We start from the raw sequence: 12069 nt of genomic DNA, 5'->3' as shown, positions 1-12069 counted from the left end.
CAACCCCTGGCAACCACTAATCTATATCTCTATGGACTTGGTTATTCTGGACATTTCATATAAATGGAATCATATGATATGTGGCTCTTTTGTCTGGCTCCTTCCTCTTTTTTTTTTTTAATTATTTATTTATATTTATTTTTGGCTGTGTTGGGTCTTCGTTTCTGTGCGAGGGCTTTCTCTAGTTGTGGCGAGCGGGGGCCACTCTTCATCGCGGTGCGCGGGCCTCTCACTGTCGCGGCCTCTCCCGTTGCGGAGCACAGGCTCCAGACGCGCAGGCTCAGTAGTTGTGGCTCACGGGCTTAGTCGCTCCGCGGCATGTGGGATCTTCCCAGACCAGGGCTCGAACCCGTGTCCCCTGCATTGGCAGGCAGATTCTTAACCACTGCGCCACCAGGGAAGCCCTGGCTCCTTCCTCTTAACATTATGTTTTCAAGGCTTATCTATGTTGTAGCATGTATCAGAACTTCATTCCCTTTTGTGGCTGAATAGTATTCTATTACGTATTCCATATGGGTGTAGCATATTTTGTTTATCTATTCATCAGCTGATGGACATTTGGATTGTTTCCACTTTTTGGCTATTATGAATAATGCTGCTATAAAACTGTATGTAGGGGCTTCCCTGGTGGCGCAGTGGTTAAGAATCCGCCTGCCAATGCAGGGGACACGGGTTCGAGCCCTGGCCTGGGGAAGATCCCACATCCCACATGTTGCAGAGCAACTAAGCCCATGCGCCACAACTACTGAGCCTGCGCTCTAGAGCTCGCGTGCCACAACTACTGAGCCCACATGCCACAACTACTGAAGCCTGTGCGCCTAGAGCCCGTGCTCCGCAACAAGAGAAGCCACTGCAATGAGAAGCCCACGCACTGCAATGAAGAGTAGCCCCCGCTTGCTGCAACCACGGAAAGCCCACACACAGCAACGAAGACCCAACGCAGCCAAAAATAAAAATAAATAAATAAATAAATAAATTTAAAAGAAAAAAGAAACTGTATGTAAAAGTTTTTATGTGAATGTATGTCTTCATTTCTCGAGTATATAACTAGGAGTAGAATTGCTGAGTCATATGGTAACTCTGTATTTAACTTTTGATGATCTGCCAAACTGTCTTCCAAAGCAGCTGCGCCATTTTACATTCCTACCAGCAATGTGTAAGGGCTGCAAATTATCCACATCCTTGCCAACACTTGTTGTTGTTCATCTTTTTTCATTACAGGCATCCCAGTGTGTGAAATTGTATCCATTGTGGTTTAATTTGCATTTCTCTGATGACTACTGATATTGAGTGTCTTTTCATGTGCTTAAAAGCTGTCTCTAGTCTTAAACCTCTAATTTAACCCCCTTTTGCTACCAAGATTATCTTTTAACGCATATTATACTCTTGTTTGGAACTTGAGTCAGTGGCTCTACATCACCTATAAGATAAGGGTTAAACTCCTTAATTTGTCAAGTGAGGCACTTCCCCATCTGGCTTCTGCCTATGTCTTGGCACTACCATTTCGTGTCTCCTACTCTGTTCTAACCATACTGAACTACTTGTAGTTCTTGGAATATAGAGTGCTATTTCAAGCCCCTATGCATTTGTTCATAGCACTCCCTCTGCCAAGAAACCCCTTCTTGCTTTCTTCAAATATGTTTTCCACTTGCCCTTGGATACTAGATTCATGTGTCTCCTCCTCCTCCGAAAAGCCTTTCCTGATTGCTGTGTCCATAATTAAGTTACATGTCCTTTACGAGCTTCCCCCCACAGCAGTGCTATACTGAGATGGTCTCTTTTGTTTGCCTTCCTAATTTAGTTGTGAGTTCCTTGAGAGCATTGACTGGATTCAATTTGTCTCTGTCTTCAGGGTCTGACTGGAGGAATTAATTTCATGGGATCTTCATGTCCCTCAAATGCCCTCTGGCTGAAGTGCTAAGAACTTGTTCCAGTTCCTCAGGAGAAGGCAAAGCCGCTTTACCTTTAGGGCATCTTAAAATAGCCCAGACTGTTCATACAGAAAACCTTCTTCCAATCTCAGGAGTATGTAACAGTTTAAAGATAAGACATTTTTTAAAAGAGTAATAAGGTAATATTGTACCTCAGTATTAATCCGTTTTATGCTATCTCATCAACTACAGGTACTGGATTACTTTGCTTATTGTCATTGTTTCTTATGTACTATTATGGGCCAGACACCTTCACTCTCACACAATTATCTTACTGAAGAGGCAAATAGAGTACAGTACTTGTTAAGAGCACAGACTCTGGAGCAAGCCAATATGCCTTGGTTTTACTCCTGGCTCCATACTTACTAGCTGTATGACCTTGGAAAAGTTATGTGGCATTTCTGTGTCTCAGTTTATTTATTTATAAAGTTTGCATGAAAGTTGTACTTACCTCATAGAGTTCCAGATTCATTGAGTTACTATATATGTGTATATATACATACATATATATAATATGCCGTAATGTATATGTATTAGAATAGGACTTGGCATGATATGTGTTATATAAGTATTAACTATTATTATAAAATCTTCCTGCCAATTCTGCAAGCTAGATATTATTATTCCTATTTTACAGTGAGGAAACTGAAGCTTAGACGAGTGAATTTCCCCAGGTTATAGAACTAACTTGCTTCCCGGGTCTGGTAACTGATCCAGATATCATACTTTAGGTGCACATTTTCTTGTCTTTAACCTTTCTGCCACTCTCTGCCAGGGCAGGGTAGGAGAAAGGAAAAAGTGGCAGCTAGTTTGGAAGAGTCACTCCAGTCAGACTGCTGGGGCCTGTCTCCACTGTATCTTTCTGTAGCGGTCATTTGTCCATGTCTTTCTACTCCTGCATCTACCATGGGCATGGGGGGGTGGGTGGTGGTGGGCAAATTCCACTTCCCCAGGCATCCCTGCCTGTCATTTACTATTCCCTGTCTTAGCCCTTTTCTAGGAGGTCATATGCATGTAAATAATTTATTCTTTAACAAGTATTAAATAATGAGACTTTGCAAAGCCCTTCTTAAACCTGGAATTCTGTGGGTGGCAAATCTCCTGACTAATGATAACTCTTTTACTCTCCATTCTGGAGAGTGGATAATGTACCCAGTAAATATCTCTCCTTTGTATCATGTCATATGCTGGACACTGAGGACACAGAAATAAATAAGACCTAGTCCCTGTCCTCAAGGTGCTCAAGTCTTTGGGGGGAAAAGGTAGACAACAGCAAAAGACTATGATCAGTACTCATAAAAAGAAGCCGGGCACCTACCAGAGCACAGCAGAGGCATCTAGCCCATCTGAGGGGTGAGAGCAGGCTTCCTAGAAGAGGTACAACTTAACCTGGTCTTTGAAAGACAAATAAGAATTACCTAAATTAAGAGGGGGGAAAAAAGTACTCTAGGTATAGAGAAACATGCATGCAAAGGCACTGGAGCATGAAACCAGATGACATGTTTAGGGTCTACAAATCGTTTGGGATGAGGCAAAAAGAGTATGTATGGGAGGCGAAGAGGCAAAGCTGGCAAGGCAGGCTGGGCCAGATTACACCAGGGCTTGTGGGCAAAGGTAAGGAACTTATACTTCATCTTTAATGCTATGTGACATTTGGTTATAACTCTCCCTGCACAACTGGTTTTTTTTTGAGAGCATTTGGTTATGTTTAGAAGTCCAGAACAATTTACCCATTCATTCATTTATTCACTTATCAACATGTACTGAGCACCTACTTGTATCAGTCCGTATGTAGAGACAGGAGGCCTCAGGAATTGACTTTTGGGACACAGCTTGAAATCTTGTGAGCGTTTGTATTTTTTATTGTATTTATTTATTTTTGTAAAGTACCTAATTTTATTTTGTACATTTACTTTTTAATTTTACTTTTCTAATTGAAGTATAGTTGATTTACAATGTTGTGTTAGTTTCTGGTGTACAGCAAAGTGATTCAGTTATACATATATATACATATTCTTTTTCATATTCCTTCCCATTATGGTTTATTACAGGATATTGAATATAGTTCCCTGTGCTATACAGTAGGACCTTGCTGTTTATCTATTTTTATATATAATAGTTTATGTCTGCAAATCCCAAACTCCCGATTTATCCCTCCCCCACCCCCTTTCCGCTTTGGGCACTGTAAATTTTTCTATGTCTGTGAGTCTGTTTCTGTTTTGAAAATAAGTTCATTTGTGTGATATTTGATTTTTTTTTTAGGCCGCACTGCGAGACATGCAGGATCTTATTTCCCGACCAGAGATTGAACCTGTGCCCCCTGCATTGGGAGCATGGAGTCTTAACCACTGGACTGCCAGGGAAGTCCCTTGTGTCATATTTTAGATTCCACATATAAGTGATATCATATGGTATTTGTCTTTCTGTTTCTGGCTTACTTCACTTAGTATGATAATTCATGTTGCTGCAAATGGCATTATTTCATTCTTTTTAATGGCTGAGTAATATTTCATTGTGTAAACATACTACATCTTCTTAATCCATTCAGCTGTCAGTGGACATTTAGGTTGCTTCCATGTCTTGGTTATTGTAAATAGCGCTGCAATGAACACTGGGGTGCATGTATCTTTGTGAATTATAGTTTTCTCCAGATATATGCCTAGGTGTGGGATTGCTGGATCGTATGGCAAATCTACTTTTAGTTTTTTAAGGAACCTCCATTCTGTTTTCCACAGTGGCTGCACCAATTTACATTCCAACCAACAGTGTAGGAGGGTTCCCTTTTCTTGTGAGCATTTTTATTTTTTTATTTCATTAAAAAAAAAATTTATTTACTTTATTTATTTATTTTTGGCTGTGTTGGGTCTTCGTTGCTGCGCACGGGCTTTCTCTAGTTGCAGTGAGCGGGGGTTGCTCTTCATTGCGGTGTGCAGGCTTCTCATTGTGGTGCCTTCTCTTGTTGCGAAGCATGGGCTCTAGGCACTCGGGCTTCAGTAGTTGTGGCACGTGGGCTCAGTAGCTGTGGCTCGTGGGCTCTAGAGTGCAGGCTCAATAGTTGTGACGCACATGCCCAGTTGCTCTGTGGCATGTGGGATCCTCCTAGGCCAGGGCTCGAACCCGTGTACCCTGCATTGGCAAGCGGATTCCCAACCGCTGTGCCACCAGAAAAGCCCTTGTGAGCATTTTTAGAAGGCACTAAATCTCAGCCCAGAGTTGAAATGATTTACTCTGAAACCTGATCCCTTCCCTGCCCTTGGTGTTGCAACCCGTTGGGTCACTTGGGCTTCCCTGAACATGCTGCAGTGAACCAGGTCGTGGGGCACATCATGGGAATGACTACTATCGCAACAGCTGAACCAGTCAGCCTGGGTGGTGAATCAGTGCCTGCTGTGCTCACGCACATGGAGCCTCATGAGCTAGATGGAAAAGGAAGAGACTATCAAGTCACTGCTGTCTGGGTTTTCACAGTCTAAAAATGCAGAAAGTTAGACCTGGAAGACACGTTAGAGATCATTAGTCATATGGGATAAATTGAGCTCTTACAAAGTGCCTGACTCTGTGTTGGGACCTGAAACCTGGTTTCTACCCTTAAGGAGCTCGCAGACTGGTAAAACAAGTAATGTAAAAATAGATAATGGCCACAGTGCTTCAGGAGGTAGAGGAGATCTCAGCTGGCTAACCATGCCCACTGTCAACCAGTGTCCTAAATAAGGACTGGGGGTGTCATAGTCTGAGCTGGTGTCAAGAAGCTGGAGAGAAGTGGGAAGGGCAGCCCACACTGAGAAAATAGCCTGAGGAGTTCAGAGCAGAGGAGCAGGGATCAGAGTGATTGGTTTGTCTAACATCTGTGGGGAACTATTAAGTGGAGTGGTCAGCAGCAGCCAGATGAGAGGACCTTAATTGCTGAGCTAAGGATGTGGGCAATGTGGAGCCATTGGTTTCCAACGTGGGGGGGTGACACAGTTAGATCTGCCTTTTAGAAAAAATCCCTTTCATTGTAGGGCTCCAGTGTACTCATCTGTAAAATGAGGGAGATGAAGATGATCTTCAAAATCTTTTCAATGCGTATGTCCTATGAGTCTGATTTAGAGCAGTGCTTCTCAAACTTTATTGTGCATTTGAATCACCTGGGGATGTTAAAATGAAGATTCCGGTTCAGTTGGTGTGGCTGGGGCCCAAGAGTCTGCATTTCTACCAAGATCTCAAATGGTGCCAATGCTGCAGATCACACTTTCAGTATCAAGGATTAGGAGATGTTTCCAACCTATAATCTATAAATTGTAGATTATCTGATTTGAAATAGTATCTTATTTAATTTTTACAGTGTTTTAAGGTTTGCAAAGAGATATACATTATCTCCTTTACTGCTTTCAGCAATTCTTCTTAAGAGGTACGATAAGGAGACAACACATTCACGGTTGTGTGAGACATCCTTAAAACTTAGGTACCAAAGTTAGTCTGTCTTCTTCCAGCATTGTGGTGGGGTAGGGATTGTAAGCCCCACTTTACAGATGGAGAGACTGGGGATCTGAAAAGAAAATGGATTTAGCTAAGACCAAACACTATAGAAGTGGCAGAACTGGAATTATAATTGAAGCCTCCTGACTCCTATTTCAGTGCTATTTCCAATATAATTCTATGCTTCTTCCGGCATCCACTCATTCACTCTATACAGATTTATCATACAACAACTACATTTCAGACCCATCACAACATGTTAATGTGGAAAGCATTACCTTTCAATAACTGGACCAAGTGAGATATACAAATATAGGGAGAGAGGAAGGTTTATGGAGGGTATGGCTTACTGGTGAGCCGTCAACTCTAAAGGATTATAAAAGAAACCCATTCAGACAAGAGAGATATCATTAATCTCTGACTTTTGTACATACATTCATCAAATATTTACCGAGCCCTACTCAGCACCAGGTCCTATGTTAGATTAAAAAAAAAAATTTTTTTAACATCTTTATTGGAGTATAATTGCTTTACAATGGTCTGTTAGTTTCTGAGAAATATGGAACGCTTCGCAAATTTCCGTGTCATCCTTGCACAAGGGCCATGCTAATCTTCTCTGTATCATTCCAGTTTTAGTATATGTGCTACCGAGGCGAGCACCCTATGTTAGATTTTGATGACACAGGCATGAATCAGACAATTCTTAGGAGTTCACAATTTAGTCTAATAGAGCATTTCACTGCTTACAAGCAATTTCTCCATCATTTATAATAGCTGCCATTTGCTGAATGCTTAACATGTGCCCATGTTGTACTAAGCTTTATACATTATTATAATTATTTTAATTAATCCTCAAAGTCTCGTTAGAATGTACATTACATGAGGTCGGAGATTTTTGTCTGTTTTGTTCACTGTTGTATCTCTAGAACCTAGAATGATTGTCACATAATAGGCACTCAAAATAATTTTGTTGAATGAATAAATAAACAACACTGTTATGTAGATAGAACCATTACCTCCATTTCCCAGATGAGTAAACTAAGGAGCATGTAGGTGAAATGCTTTGCTTGAGGACTCCCAAATAGTAACAGGCAGAACAAAGACACTTTTAGAAGAACGCATAACTGCCCGACTCCAAACCCAAGAGTTTTACCCTTTGTATACTGGTGGTTCTCACACTTTAGCATGTATCAGAATCACCTGGAGAGTTTGTTAAAACATAGATTGCTGGGCCCCAAAGTTTCTGATTCAGCAGATCTGGAGTAGGGTTGGAGAATATTCATTTCTAACAAATTTCCAGGTGATTCTGATGCTGATCGTCCAGGGATCATACTTTGAAAACCACTAAGTTACCAAACTGCCTCCCAATTTCTCATTTATTCTTAAGGTAGAGTAGAGATTAACATCCCATGGCAGAGAGGAAAATAAGGCCAGGTAAGTCCAAGGTGTTACAGCAAGTGTGGGATTCCAAGGTTAGCGTGATTCTAAAGTCCTTATCATTCTTGATAAACCTTGCTGCTTCAGATGATGCTTTACAGGCATGAGACACAGAGGAAGCCAGAGGCAGAGAAGAGTGAAGGTATTTGTTAGGAGGAGGTGAAGGTAAAGTTGGAAAGTTTACCATCCAAGTTACTGTCCTGAAGGAGGGGTCTGTGGCTCTGTCATTAACTTGCTGTGTACTCTGGGCCAAACCCCTTCCTCTCTCTGGACCTCCCTCCTTCTTTTTCTCTATAAAGCAGGGCCCTCTCCAGCTTGCAGCACAGCCTGGGACCCTCAAAGACAGGCAGGGAAGTAGAGGTTGCATAAAGCCTGTCTCTGATCGCTTGTGCTGGCTCCAGGCAGGTCAAGCGGGGACTTTATGATATGCAACCACCGCTGCTGAAACGGGAGTCTGAGCAGGACTGGCACCTGTCACAGCCTTTTCCTGTGTTCAGTGGGAGAGATGCAGGGAGATCAGCTGCAGGCTAGGCCGGCACGGGCTTGGGGGGTTGACTGGCAACAGCAAGAAGGGCAGGGCGTCTCCACGGCTAGCCCACCCAATGCTGAGGGTCCCCAGGGGACCTATAGAGGACAGAACTAGTGCCCCCGGAACAACCCCAGGAAAGTGTAATCATCCTGAGCCTCCTGCCACCCGCAGTTGCATGGGCTGCTGACTGCCGGCTCAGCTTAGACACCAGCGCCAATCCCAGGCCTTCAAAGTGACCTCACAGCAAATGTGATTGGTTCTCTCTCAGCACCGGGCGCGTCCTGTCAGCTCACTGTCAACTGACCTCTGGGGGAGAACTGGCGGGTTGTGTGACATTGAAGAAATCACTTTACTTCTCTGAACCTCGTTTATAAAATGGATATATTAATAGCTATCCTGAAATGACCCATAAGACAGTGAACATGTCCAGAAAAGACATCATCTCCATAAAATTTTCTTTTACTGTTTTCTTCTGCTTACAAAAGTAACATTATAAAAATAAAGATAGAATACAAACACTGGAAGTTCCTTGTACACTATTTCCTCCCTTTCTCCCAGCTCAAAGTTAACTATTAACAGTTCAGTGTATTTTCTCTCAGGTTTTTTTTCTGTGACTATAAAAAGATTATTTTTAAACAAAAATTAAGTTATTCTATACAACTTTTTTCTCACTTAATAATATATTTGAACATCTTTCAAGGTTGGTAGAAAAGACCTTTCTCATTTTTTTAAAATGTCTACATTGTAGTCAAAGCCCTTATCCTTGGATATTTGTTGTTTCTATTATAACGGCAGCAGCAACAACAAAACCTGCAGCAAATTTTATTTATTTATTTGTATAAGAATTTCTGTAGGATACATTTTTGGAAGTTGAATTTCTGGGTCAAAAATGTAAGCACATTTTAATGACACAAAAAGCACTGGCAACAAAACCAAAAATAAACACACGGGACTACATTAAACTGAAAAGCATCTGCACAGCAAAGGAAACAGCCAACAGAATGAAAAGGCAACCTATGGAATGGGAGGGAATGTTTGCAAACCAGATATCTGATAAGGGGTTAATCTCCCGGATATGTGGGGAACTCCTACATCTCAATAGCAAAAAACTTATAACATGATTTTAAAATGAGCTAGGGACTTGAGTGGTCCCTAGCTCACAAAGATGTGCAAATGGTCGACAGGTATATGAAAAGATGCCTCAGAAGTCACTAATCATCAGGAAAATGCAAATCAGAACCGCAATGAAGTATTGTGAGATATTGCCTCACACCTATTGGGATGGCTGTTATGAAAAATAACAAAAGACAACAAGTGACATCGAGGATATGGAGAAATTGGAACCCTTGAACACTGTTGATGGAAATGCAAAATGGTGCAGCCATTATGAAAAACAGCATGGAGATTCCCCCAAAATTTAAACATAGAATTATCATATGATCCAGCGTTCCCACTTCTGGGCATTTATCCAAAAGAACTGAAATCAGCCTCTTGAAGAAATATTAGCACCTCCCCATGTTCATTGCAGCACTGTTCACAGAGTTTGGTTTTGACTATTCACAGTGTCAAAGATCAAACCCTGCATACTGAATAAAACAAGGCAGAAAGATGAGTTTATTGCAAGGCTTTCAACCTGCAAGTGAGGAAACTCAAGGCTACAAGGAGCAATGAGTTCTGAGTTGCTCACAGATTAAGGAATTTTTATGGTGTAAGTGTGGAAGTTATTTGGTTTTTTTCAGCTGATTGATTGCCTAGTGGTCTTCTTTCTTATTTGCATCAAGGCAGCTGAGTCAGGTGAACAAAGTCTAGAAATAGTGTGAACAGACTTGGTGTTTGAGGATTGGGTGGTATCCTCTGCTGATTTTTGAAAAGAGCTGTAAGTTCCAGTAAGGTTAGATTAAGTTTTCCGTATGTGCTTGCTTTGACCATCTCCATTTTGTCCCTGACATAAGTGACTCATTTTAGTTTGGTTCCACAACACTAACCAAGATGTGGAAACAACTTAAATGTCATTGACAGGTGAATGGATAAAGAAAGTGTTTTTTATATACATATATATATATGGGATATTACTCAGCCTTAAGAAGGAAATTCTGCAATATGCTACAACATGGATGAACTTTTTTTTTTTTTAATATTTATTGATTGATTGATTGGCTGTGTCAGGTCTTAGTTGCAGCACGCAGGATCTTTCGCTGCAGCACGCAGGCTTAGTTGCCCTGCAGTATGTGGGATCTTAGTTCCCTGACCAGGAATCGAACCAGCACCCCCTGCATTGCAAGATGGATTCTCAACCACTGGACCACCAGGGAAGTCCCAACATGGATGAACTTTGAGGACATTATGCTAAGTGAAATGAACTAGTTATAGAAAGACAAATACTGCATGATTTCACTTATATGAGGTACCTAAAATTGTCAAATTCATAGAATCTAGGAGAGGAATGATGGTTGCCAGGGGCTGGGCAGAAGAGGAAACTGGGAGTTACTAATCAAGGACATAAAGTTTCAGTTAAGCAAGATTAACAAGCTCTTAGAAATCTGTTGTACAACACTGTACATTGTACACATAGTCAACGATAATATATTTCTATACTTAAAAATTTGTTAAGAGGGTAGATCTCATTTTAAGTGTCCTTAAACAAAGTAAAATTCAAACAAACAAAAATACAAAGTGACTGCAGCATTTTACATTCTGACCAGAAACATATAAGGGTTCCAGGTTTTTTCTGCATCCTCATGAACACTTGCTATTGTTTGTCTTGTTGATTACAGCCATTCTAGTAATTTTATAGTGGTATCTCATTGTGGATTTTTATTTGCATTTCCCCATGCTGGGTGTCTTTTTGCGTGCTCGTTACCTATCTATATGTCTTCTTTGGTGAAATGTCTACTCAAATACATTGCCCATTTTCTTAAATGTTATCTTCTTATTGTTGAGCTGTAGGTGTTCTCTATATGTTCTGGATACAAGTCCATTGTGGTAAAGACAGCTTGCAAATATTTTCTCCCACCCTCCCCAAAATATATAAGCACATTAAAAAAAAATTTTTTTTTTAACATTTTATTTTTATTTTTGGCGGCATTGGGTCTTCATTGCAGTGCGCAGGCTTCTCATTGCAGTGGCTTCTCTTGTTGCAGAACACGGGCTCTAGACACACGGGCTTCAGTAATTGCAGCACACAGTCTCAGTAGTCGCGGCGCACAGGCTCTAGGGAGCTAAGGCTTCAGTAGTTGTGGCTCGTGGGCTCAGTAGTTGTGGTGCACGGGCTTAATTGCTCCACGGCATGTGGGATCTTCCAGGACCGGGGATCAAACCTGTGTCTCCTGCATTGGCAGGCGGATTCTCAACCACTGCACCACCAGGGAAGTCCTATAATCACATTTTAAATGTTAATAAATATTACCAAATTGCTCTCCAAAGAGGAGGCATCAATTTATATTCCCACCAACAGCGTATGGCAATGCTGGTTTCTCAGCACCACCACAAACACAGGATGCCAATCTTTGTTAATCTGAGATGAAAACCATTGCACTGTTTTAACTTTGCCTTCCTTTAATGATTAGGAGGAGCATCTCACCATATATTTGTTGACAAGTGCTTTTGCTCTTCTAAGAATTGCATGTTCTTGTTGAAATCTTGCATTCTTCAATTTTGCATCCCTTAAGACCTAGTCATTATTAAACATCCAGGGAATGTTTGTTGAACGAATGA

General features: G+C 41.3%; 1 non-coding gene across 1 annotated transcript; it reads right to left on the bottom strand.

Moving 5' to 3' along the window:
* Positions 1-6942: 6942 nt before the first annotated feature.
* LOC132354444 (U6 spliceosomal RNA) lies at positions 6943-7049 on the bottom strand. The gene has a single exon (XR_009499313.1). It is a non-coding gene; the product is annotated as a U6 spliceosomal RNA (small nuclear RNA).
* Positions 7050-12069: the final 5020 nt, after the last annotated feature.

Source organism: Balaenoptera ricei, chromosome 1, assembly GCF_028023285.1.
Source record: "Balaenoptera ricei isolate mBalRic1 chromosome 1, mBalRic1.hap2, whole genome shotgun sequence".
Classification (NCBI taxonomy): domain Eukaryota; kingdom Metazoa; phylum Chordata; class Mammalia; order Artiodactyla; family Balaenopteridae; genus Balaenoptera; species Balaenoptera ricei.
The sequence above is the reverse complement of the archived record's forward strand: the minus strand, read 5'-3'. Positions and strand labels throughout refer to the sequence as shown.